This window comes from Balaenoptera borealis (genome assembly GCF_965194805.1).
Source record: "Balaenoptera borealis genome assembly, chromosome: 5".
NCBI classification, from domain to species: domain Eukaryota; kingdom Metazoa; phylum Chordata; class Mammalia; order Artiodactyla; family Balaenopteridae; genus Balaenoptera; species Balaenoptera borealis.
The window spans coordinates 2,440,139-2,451,458 of record NC_138862.1 but is presented as its reverse complement, the minus strand read 5'-3'; positions in this window follow the sequence as shown (position 1 = coordinate 2,451,458).

The window sequence follows — 11,320 nt, the reverse complement described above, 5'->3', positions numbered from 1 at the left end:
CTGGTTGCGAGAACCGTGTGCTCTAAGGGGTGCTCCCTATCTGGGCTGCGTGGGTCCTTGTGTTGTGGAGGGCTGACTGTGGGCATCTGGTAGGTTTGGCTGCCCCCATCTGATTGGTTGCCAGGCCCTGCCTTGTGTGGCAAGGCTGCTGGCCACTGGTTGGTGGGGCCAGGTCATGAGGTGTCTGGCTGCAGAGCCCCAGGTGGTCTTGGGGCTAGTGCTGGCTCACTGATGGGCAGGGCTGGGTCCTGGGGTCTCTGGCTGTAGAGCCCTGGGGGGATCCCAAAGCTGGTGGATGGGGTTGGCGCCCAGGAGGTCCCGGGGCCGGTGCTGGCCTGCTGGTGGATGGGCTGGATCCTGGGGTCTCTGGAGACAGGGCCCTGGGTGTCCAGGAGTTGATGTCTTGTCCCACTGGTGAGTGGGTCTAGGTCCTTGGCTCTCTGGTGGACAGGACTGGGTCTTGGGGCAGCTGTGGGCTCAGAAGGTCTCAAGACAGCAGGCCTACTGGTGGGTGGGGCTGTGTCCCCATCATGCTAACTGTTTGCCAGCTGCTTGGCCTGAGGTGTCCCAATACTGGTGTCCACGGGCTGCTGGGCGGGGCCGGGTCCCAGCACTGATAACTAGAGGGAGGATTCCCCAGTGGTGCTTGCCAAGCACCAGTGCCCACGTGGTAGAACCACCTCCCCTACTTGCTGCCACCAGTGTCTGTATCCCCAGGGTGAGGCCCAGTTACCTCCTGCTTCCCCGAGGCCAGCAGGCGGTCTGACCCAGGCTTTTTTCAAATTCCTGCTTCTGCCCTGGATTCCCGAGTGTGTGAGGTTGTGTGGGCCCTTTAAGAGCGGGGGTCTCTATCTCACCCAGCCCTCGGGGTCCCCCCAAATTAAGCACTGCTGGCCTTCAAAGCCCAATGTTCCGGGGCCTTGTCTTCCCAGCACAGGACCCCCGGGCTGGGGAGCCCGATACGGGGCGCAGACCCCTTGCTCTCTGGGGAGAACCTCTGCCTCTGTCATGATCCTCCCGTTTGCGGGTCGCCCGCCGGGGGATGTGGGACTTGACTAAACCGCAGCTCTGCCCACCTCCCGTCTCGTTGTGGTTCCTTCTTATGTCTTTAGTTGTAGGAGATCCTTTCTGCTAGTCTCCTGGTCCTTCTCACTGACGGTTGCTCTGTGAACAGCTGTGATTTGGGAGCGCCCGTGGGAAGAGGGGAGCTCAGGGTCCTCCTGCTCTGCCATCTTGGCCCCTCTCCTGGGGGGACACGTTTTTGTTTGAACACCTATTTTCAATTCTGTTTAACTATTTCAGGACTGCCAAACTTCTCCGTTTGTTTTTAGATTGAAATGTTTAAGTCCCTCTTCACCCAGAGCCCCCCCCCTTCCATCCCTTTCTTTTCCCTACGACTTGTCTCTTGGGGAGTCTGGGCTCTGACCCTCAGACTCCCACAGTCAGACTTTGCTGGCTGGTCCTTGGGCGCAGGGCCGTCTGTTGGGTCCATGGACACATCGCTGTGCTGGGGCTTCATCCCTCCTCCGCTGTTCGCCCCTGCGCTGTCTGTGAGGCTTCCCACGCGTGTCGGGGACATCCCTTCCTCCGTGGCTCATGGCCGCGTGGAGGCCCGCCCCCGGGGAGCCCCCTGGCCGGCCTGGGCTGCCCATACCCCCGACTACAGTGCCAGGACATCCTGGGACACATCCTCACTGGACCAGCACCGTGTGTGTGTGTGTGTGTGCGCGTGCACGCACGTGTGTGTGTGCGCCGTCGGCCTCAGCCTGGGCCCTGATGGCCTGGTAAACACCCTGGCTGTTGTCCTGGGGTCCTCACAGTGTGACCCTGCTGGGGTGGGACTGTTACTCGTGTCACCATGCACTCTTGTGTTCATACTTTGCACGGGTCCACAGGACCATAATACAGTTCAGGTTCAGGGAAACGCGTGTACTTGCGAGTGTGTATCTGTGTTGTGTGTGCAGGTGTCTGTGGTGTGTATGTGCTATGAGTGTATGCATGTGAGTGTGAACATGTGTGTGTGTGTGTGTTTATAGGAAAGCTGGCCCGTCTGTCCTGGCGGCAGGAGGTGGGCGTGCGGCCCCTGCTCCCCCGCCCGTGCCTGAGGCTCTGCCGCCCTCATCTGACTCGCCCTCTCTCGGGATTTTGACACTTGCCCTCCGCTGGCCTGGGTGTCTGCCAGTCCCTTCCTGGAGCGGGCCGGGCCTGCAGGGAAGCCGCCCGCCGACACCCAGTTCCGGCGAGGGTGCCCGTCTCCCCAGCTCCTCGGGCGCTGGGCCCTGGCTGGCCTGGCACGCAGCCTCAGGAGGTCCGCTTGGCGCCTCTGCTGTCTGCACGGGCGGGAGAGCTGCTGGCAGCCCGACGCTCCCTCCCGCCGTCTGCCTGGCTTCTCAGCAGCCGGACCGCAGCCTGATGCCGCCCGGACCTCACATGCCGGGGACGGCGTCCGCCAGCCACTGGGACCCGGCGCGAGGGGGAGACCCGCTGGTGGGGGGGCTCCCCTTGGACCCGGCGTGAAGGCCCCGGCCGAGAGGCCAGGTGGGCGGCCCCCAGCTCTGCCTGGTTCCTCCGGGGGCGGCGATTCCTCCTGGGTGGGTGCGGTGGGGTGGCGCAGAGCCCCCCTTCTCCAGGCCCTGCCCCGGCGCCCGGGGCGTCTGACTCCCTTCCAGCCGTCTCCCCACAGGCTTTCCCAGGCTGGGTTACCTGACCTCGTCCTGGCCCCGCGCGGGGCTGGCTGGGAGAGGTCTCGTCTTGCTGCCCTCCAGCTCTCGGGGCCTGGGGCCCCCAGGCCCGTGTCTCCTATGCTGTGTTAGAAACGGCAGAGAGGTGGGGACGCACACCCCGCGGGGGCGGGGGAGGGGGCGCCGGGTGAGTCACCGCCAGGCCCAGGGTCCCACGCAGCGGCTCCCCCAGGGCTGGAATGGAGTCCGTGGGCCACGTCCTGAACAGGCGCACGTCCCTCCCGGGCTCTGACCCCTCCGATGGGCTTGGCGGGTTTGGGTTTGAGTGGCCGAGGCCTGTCTGGAGGTGGAGCGAACCCCGAGGACTCTCATAACTCATCTCCCCAAGTCCAAACGCCGCGCCGGGTAACTGCTCAGCCCGACCTGGGTCCCAGCACCAGCACCCTCTCCTCTGCGGGCCGGAGTGGGGCTTCTCCCAGCTACACCTCCTTCTGCCTCATGGGCCAGAGAGGCAGCCGTCGGCCCTAAATCCTGTGGGCATTCAGCGTGACTCGGCTGTAGGCTCGTGACCTGCCCCGGCCAGCGGCCCCCAGAAGGCGGGGGTCTGCCTCCCAGCGCTGCTGCGCCATCCCTCCCCACACTTTACGCACGCGCCCGTCCAGTAACCCCAGGCCCCAGTGCTCCCTGACCAGCAGCTCGGCGCGGGCAGGGCTCGGGCCCAGGAGCCCCCGCAGGGCCGTCGGGGCCCAGAGCAGCCTCGCGACGCCGGCGCAGCGACAGCCAGGCCTGTCTCCCCGTCTCCCGCCTGGGATTGGCGACGGCGCCGGCCTCCGAGGTCGCCTGAGGATTTAGTGAACTAATACGTGTAAAGTACTTAGAAGCACACGGGGCCCAGAGCAGCTGTGGGCACGTGTCAGCGATTTGATTTTTTATCATTTTTTTCACTCTGCTTGTGCTGAATGGAGGCCGACCTCCAAGCTTGGGGAGGACGCGGGAGGGGCCGTGGAACTGGGAACCGGGGCCACGTGGGAACGTCTGGGACCTTCCTAAACCCCAGTGTGGAAGACGGCCTTTCTCCCGGGGATGGCAGGTTAGGAGAGCAGGGTGATCGGGCAGTTTATTTAAAGGAAGGTGTGTTTCTGGAGAAGCCTCTTGCAACGCGAAAGGACACTCATCGCTGAAGAGAAGAGAGTCAGTTTTACTGCTCTCCCGCCAGAGACGTGAAGTCCTTTGGCAAACGTTTCAGCCCGCTGTCTTCAACGAAATTTAAAGGCCATGTCCCAGTATTCGTTTGTGTCTGTGAAATAGCTATAAATAGTGGGACTGACAGAGCTGGAAACAGCAAGGAGGGGGTGAAGGTGCTCGGAATAGCAATGAACGTGCACGGCGGGTCGGGTCAGGCAGAAGGGTCACTGCTGGGAGGGAAGAAAGGACAGAAGCTCGTCTCTACTGGCCGCAGGACGCAGGCTCCTAGCGCGGCCAGTGTAGATGGTACTCTCTGTACCGTGCCCTCCCTGGGGCCGGTGGCGGCCGCCCCTCTGCGCCCGAGCCCACCTGCCCTCCGCACGGCCTGAAGAGCTATGTGGCTGACACGTGGCCCGCCGAGCCTGCACCAGACGGCGGTCCGCCCTGCAGCGCGGGGGCTGCACAGGAGGGGCTGCACCGCGGACGGACAGCCCCTGCTGCGAGCTGAGCGCAGTGCTTCCCCGCCCGCGCCGCTCGTTCGTGCATTCTAGCAGAAGGAGCGACCGTGCAGCAGAGTCAAGGGGTAGATGGTGTGGCAGGGCTGTGCCCTGTGGAGGTGCCGTCCAGCCGGGGACGTAGATGCTGAGCGCACACGCACGTGCGCGGAGGTGCCACAGCCGGAGGGTCGGTGCTGCCCGGCCGGGGCCCGGGTCAGGGAGCATCATGGACGCAGCCCCGTGGGGCGCCTGGGCCTCCGCCAGTTCTTGCCCAGGTGGCCTTTGACCCGGATTCAGAAATCTGCTCTGGCTGATGAGGACCCTGCAGCCACTGCTCCGGCCCGTGGGCAGCGAGGAGGGGCTGCCTGGAGGCTGGCTGCTGTGCACACACGTGTGCGTGTGTGGATGTGAGTGTGTGCATGTGTGTGCGCACGTGTGCGTGTGTGGATGTGAGTGTGTGCATGTGTGCGCGCGCACGTGTGCGTGTGTGGATGTGTGTGCATGTGTGTGTGCGCACGTGTGCGTGTGTTGGGGACGCCCAGAGGCAAGAGCTGTGGGACTCCAGGGAAAGACCCCAACTCACTTCTCAAAGCCCCCCTACCACATGGGTGACATGAGGACCTGACAGGCTGCAAAGGCCAGAGAGCTCTGAGCCACAGAGGGACCCCTGACCCCTACTTCCTTCCCTGCTTTGGGGCCCGAGCTGCCCACGGGTGGGGCCGGGGTTGGGGGAGGGGAGGGAAAACAGCCGGCAAGGCCAGGGCCAGATTCTGCCTTTGTTTAAAAATTTGCTGTTTTGTTTATTGTTGATTTGGGGGCATCCATTTTGATGTATTAAAATATTGAAATAAAATGTTATTTATCTCACTGCTGAGTTCTTGGCAGCCCCTCAAGTACTTCACCCAAGTAGGCACAGGTCTCCTGCCCGGCCCCGCCCTGCGTGCAGGATCCCTCGGGGACCCCGGCCAGCCTCCCCTGCCCCCCCCGACCAGCATCTGGGGTTTTGTCCTTTATACTCGCAGCCTGGGGTGACCTGGTAACGCCCTTGGGCCTAGTGGGATGTGAGGACAAGAGGAGGGGACCCTGCGGTGGGGCCTGGACCACCAGGGCAGGAGGCCTGAAGTCACCCCCATCCCCGACCCCGGCTGGAGGAGGGTGAGGGCCGGGCCTCCTGCCCTCAGATGCCTGCCCGGCTGCATCGGTTCATTTCCTAAGAAGTAGAAACGAAACGAAACAAAAGCCAGATGAGTGCCTCGCCAAGGTAGCAAAAGACACGAAGATTAAGCAGTTAAACAGCAGGTGGACCACGGATTTTGTTTTCTTTTTTTCTCCTGCTTCAAGCTCATCTTTGAGTTTAAAGGCCGAGGCACATAAAGGACCCAGAAAGTGAGCTCAGACCTTAAATGTGAGAGTGAGTGTGAGCATGAGCGTGTGTGGGCACACGAGTGTTGGATGTGAGCATGCGAGTATGGGTGTGCAACGGTGCGTGCAAACGTGAGCGTGTGTGAGAGAGTGTGCGCGGGCGGGGGAGGGCAGAGAAAGGAGGCCAGGAGGAGACTCCATCGGCCTGACCTGCTGTGAGAGGAGGTCTCCTCGGGAAGCCTCTCCTCCTCCGTTGCAGAGGCAGCCTCGCAGCCAGACCTGGGCTCTCGCCCACTGAACAGAGATGTTGGCCGTGACAAGCGTTGTGTGATGCCAGTTGGCTTCCAGCCGGGGGGACCGAGACCCAAGAGCCGGGGCTGTGACCGTTGCACAGCGGGGCTGGACTCCTTTCCCCGGGTGGGCTCTTGCGGGCGTGTGGGGCTCCGTCCCCAGCCGTGCGTTCATGGCTGGCGGGGCCTGGTGCCCCGTCTCACCTCAGGAGAAGAGGGTACCCCAATTGGGGTCCTCGGTTGACAGCAGCAGAAGCTTCTCGGGCCAGTTCAGTTCAGCTGGAAGGGGATGTTTAAAGGGACGTCGGGGGTCTTGGGAGGCCATAGAAGCAGGGGAAGCTTCCAAAAGCAGCACCCCAAGCCTCGCTGAGACCGGGGCCCAGGATCCCCCAGCCCCTGCCCTGGTGCTGCACACTCGTGCCAGGAAAGCTCCTGACTGCCGGCCGCCCACCCTGACCCTGGACGCTGTGGCCCTAAAAGCAACCCGAGCTCACCTGCACCTGGAAACATGCATGTCAAGTGCTGACACCGCCCCCGCCCCGCCCCCCCACCATCAATCTGAAGCCTCGACCGGTGCATCCGGGCTGGGTCGGGCTGCTGGGGGTGGAGAGGGAGCTCCGGCTCCTACACCAGGGCGCCAATGACCTGGCGCTTCCCCGAATACAGATGGGCCATTCAAAAGACACTGGTGACAAAAAGGAACAGCCTTGACAAACAGCCAGCTGGACGAATCGCCAGAAAATTAAGCTGAGCAAAAAAAAAATCCAATTCCAAAAGGTTACATACCTACGATTCCTTTTAGAGAGCATTCTTAAAATGACAAAATTATGGAAACAGAGGGCAGGTTGGCGGTTGGTGGGGTTCGGGGGGGCGAGAGTGAAGAGGTGAGGCTACAGAAGGGCAGTAGGAGGGACCTCGCGGGGACGGGAGGTTCTGTGTCTGCGTCAGTGTCACCGTCCTGGTGTGACACTCCTCTACAGTTTGCAACATGTTACCGTGGGGGAAACGGAATAAAGGATCTCTCTGTATTATTTCTTGCAACTGCGTGTGAATCTACTATTATCTTAAAATTAAAAGTTTATAATAATAAAAAAACAGCAAGCAGCCAGGACCACTGCATGTGGGTACCTAGACCCTTCCTGGAGCCCGTGCCCAAGGCTTTCACGGGGCAGGCTCTCTGTCCTGCTCAGAAACTCGCAGACCAAAAAAAAAAAGAGGAAAACAGTCCTCATTCTTCCATGAAAAAAAAAAAAGAAAAGAAACTCGCAGGCCTGAGATGCAGGCTGGGCTGCTTGAGACTTGCCCCCAGCAGACGTCTCTTTGGGCAATGATTGCGGGGGCATCGCAGGGAAGATGAGCTTTTCCTGGCTCTCACCATGTCGCCTGACGTATTTCAATGTCGCCTTCTGTGTGGCAGAGCAATGCCATGAAAAAAAGATCACAGCTGTGTCTCTTCTGCACATCAGAAGAGTTCCGCAGCTCCGGAGACAAAGCACTGGATCTCTTCTTTTTAAATTTGTCTCCCCTTCGGTTTGCTTCATGTCGACGTCCCGTGCACTTTAAGTGCGTTTGCAAAGACGAGTGAGCATCTGATTCCTGGTTAAGAGCAAGTCAGAAATGGTGCTGGAGGAGAAAACGCATCCCTTTGCTGACTTGGCCATGAACTTGGTGTTCCGCCACCCCGCTTACCTTGGGGTCTGCCTGGGGCTGCTCTCTGTGGGACCCTCATCTGCAGGAATGTGGCGCCACTAAATACAGACCATCGAGGTGACCACATGTCTCCTGATTCGTCTCATTCTATGGACTCAGCGTCCTAAGCAGACTCGAAAGTGCAGACGAGGTTCCAGAGCACGATGTTCTGCATTGTCACCTCGGATTCAGCTGACGTGAGAAGGGGATGGAGCCAGAGACTCACGGGGGACCATACACAGCAGATGCAGAGCACAGAGAATTCCAGCCACGGTGTTGGCAGGATGCAAGAAAAAGCAACCAAGCAAATTCCACCCTCTGATTTCTCCCGGTGGCTTACAGCTTAATCTGCTGGTTTCTCCCCATTTATTTTCTTCTATTTATAAGTTGCTGGCACTGTGTAATTCTATCTGGTGTAGTCACAGAGGAGAATTGGGAATTTGATTTTAGAGCTCTCAGTAGAACAAGAATTGCTGTCATCTGGTCTGTCTGCTTCCTTTGCCTGAGGCCGAACTCACATGGGCAAGAACTTTCCCTGCAGTCATAGGAGGCTTCCATCCCACAAGAAGGTCTCCTTAACATGGAAAGGCTCCCCCTGTTTTCCATCTTAGGGTTGTGTGTGTGTGTGTGTGTGTGTGTGTTAGAGGGAAGGGGTTGGAGAGGGTGAGGAATATAAGTTTTAGAATCAAAAGTCCAATGCTTGGCTCTAGAACTTACCTGCTGTTTAAACTTTGGATTCCCAAACACTGTTTGAGAAGGTCACTTCATGTCACAAAATGGCCACTGGAGCTCCAACCATCACAACCATATTTCAGGCAGGAAGAAGAAGAATGGAGCGAGGAAGAGAGCATTTCTTAGTGGAGGCCGCCCTCTATAAGGAACTTTTCTGGAAGTCTCAGCCTGTCATTTATATCTCATTGGCAAACCCCATTGCAGGGGGAAATGAGGAACATTTTCGGAGCTGTGCTCATGGCTGCACCACCAATACTGGAGTTGTGTTAAAAGGGAGGAGAAGAGAATGGATATTGGACAGGCTGTGAGGGGCAAGTTTCCTCACTCGCACATTGAAGGAGGTGCCCCAAGCTTTGTCTGTTTTTCTCGGCCCCTATTTGCTTTGTTCACAGCACTAACCACAGTCTGTAACTATGTCTCCCCATAAAAGTGCAAACTCCCTGAGAGTGGGGGCTGGGCTGATCTGTCCCCCGAATTCCGGCCCCGGTCCTGATTGGCCCACAGAGGAGTGCAGTGTGAGTGTTTGCTGGAGGATGGGTCTGAGCCCTGCCGGCATCCTACCTGATTCAGACCTGCACACGCCTGCCCTCCCCAGCCTGGGTCTTGTTTCCAGCTGGGATCAGTCTCTGTGGCCACAGAAGTTGGGGTGAAGGAGAGCAGAGCTCTCCGAAACCCACTGACCATCACAAACTCATACTTTGGCAAAAATTTGTCTTTAGCCCAAGTGACCACAGCTCTCGAGGAGGAGGGGGCTGGAATAAAGTGGGACCCATCACTGCAGACTAGTTTAGGCTGAGATCCTCCTGGGGCGTGGGGCCCCCTGCACGAGATAAGCAGACTTGGAGATAAGCAGTCTGTGTCTGCAGCTCTGATTTGTCTTTGGTCGCAGAATTTAATTTCACATTTCAAATAATGTCAGTGGAAGGCATGAGGGTTTTTAAGGTTTTTTGAAAGTCAGTTAACACACATTTATTTTAAAAAACTACCCACTCCTCGCTCCCGACACCCCACACCTCTTCTCAATTTCTTTTTTTCCGGCTGTGCCACACGGCATGTGGGATCTCAGTTCCCCGACCAGGGATGGAATCCAGGCCCCCAGCAGTGGGATCACAGAGTCCTAACCACTGGACCGCCAGGGAAGTCCCACCTCTTCTCAGTTGCTAAGAGTAACCACTGTTTTTTTTTAAACGGACGCTTTCATTTTGCTTTAACCGCCTGTTTGTTCACTGTAGTCTGAACATAGCCCCGGCTCCGAGCTGGGCGCAGGGGAGGCAGGGGACTGGGATGTAAGCCCCCTCCTCAGGGGCATGGCTGGTGGCGGGTCCCACACCCCGGGGCACGAGGAGAAGGGGGAGGCTATCGGGACCACCCAGCAGGGCAGGCGGCGGGGGAAGGTTCCTTGAGGGGGCAATGCCTGCAGGCTGGCAGGAGAGAGCTGAAGTGGGAAGGGAGGAAGCTGCTGGACAGAGAGGCTGCTGGGAACGGCGGGGGTACGCAGGCAAGTGTGGGGTCTGACCCGGCAGACCTCCGTCACGGGGCAGAGCTGCAGATGGGCCCAGAGCAAGCAAGCGCGGCTGCTCACATAGCAGCCAGGCCAGGGAGTCGGGGGAGCTGAGAACAGAGGGACACAGGACTGTCCCAGGTTCCCAGCACAGGCTCCGGTGACAGCAGGGGCCCCAGTGGGGGGACCCCGTTCCCGCCTGGTGCTGAGGCCCTGCGGCCCCAAGCTTCTGGCCATTAGACAACCCCGAACCCGCGCGGCAGGGCGTCCTCACCATGGGTCCGGGCACGATAACGCCACAGTCAGAAACGGGGAAGATGCGCTGCTGATGGCAGTTTCTACCGTGAGAACACAGGCTTCTAGAACCCACTGACACACCCGGGTGGATCCGGGATGCAGGAGTCCGTCCTCCCTCAAGGCCCCCAGGCCCGCCAGCTCCAGCTTGGGGTCAGCAGGAGGTGTTTCCCGCACACAGTCTGTTGAGAGCTGTTGTGTTTGGGCCTAAGACTGTCTGCAGAAGCAGTTGCCCCCCACTTTCAGGCCTGGGAAGAGCACCCGCCCAGCACCCCTGTCCCTGGCTGTTCTGTTTTTAGGTGGTCTGGGGCGGAATCAGCTCTTCGTTCCGAGGACGGGCGTCTGCAAAGCAGGCACCAGGAGGTGACCTGCTAACTGTAAGGGGTCTGAGCACTTAGGACGCAGATGGAAGCTGGGGGGGCCGACCTCAGTCCCGAGGTTTCAGGTTCCACTGCCCCTGTCCAGACCTCGATCGCACAGGGTCCTGTGGTGAGTCTTCTAGAATCCTCCCAAGTTCCTCTTGCTGCTTCCTTTTATGCAGATGAAGAAAGTGGCCCACAGAGAGGCGCTGACCCATCTCCTGTCCCTCAGGCCCCCTACAGGCTGGGTCTGCCGCCCACAATGGGGGCGGGGATCCTCTGCTCTGAGGCCTCCTGACTGTGTGTCTGTCCCCTGGTGACCTCGGCCTGCTTCATCTTGGAGAACACGCCAGGATCTGCAGAGGGGGCTGCGGAGATCCCCACAGAGACCCCGGTGGAGAGGGCACCCTGGTCAGAGCTACGCAGAACGCTTAGAAGTGCACCCCCCAAAAGATCCCCATCTCCCTTGGGGTCCTTTCGTGATCGCGTCGTGAGCCCAAACACAAACAGAGGCCTGAAGTGGTTGTGTGAGGAACCCCGGTCCCCGGGCCCCCAGGATGGAAGGAGGGCTCAGCCCCCTCCCCGGCCCGCCTTGAGCTCGGCTCTGAGGGCTGCTCCTCTCCGTCCTTGGTACATGACGGCCCAGTCAAACTCCTCTTTAGAAACCGCTTTCCAAAGGAACCCAGAATATCTGTTTCTAGAAGTGTGGGCATCAGGAGCTGCCAATGAC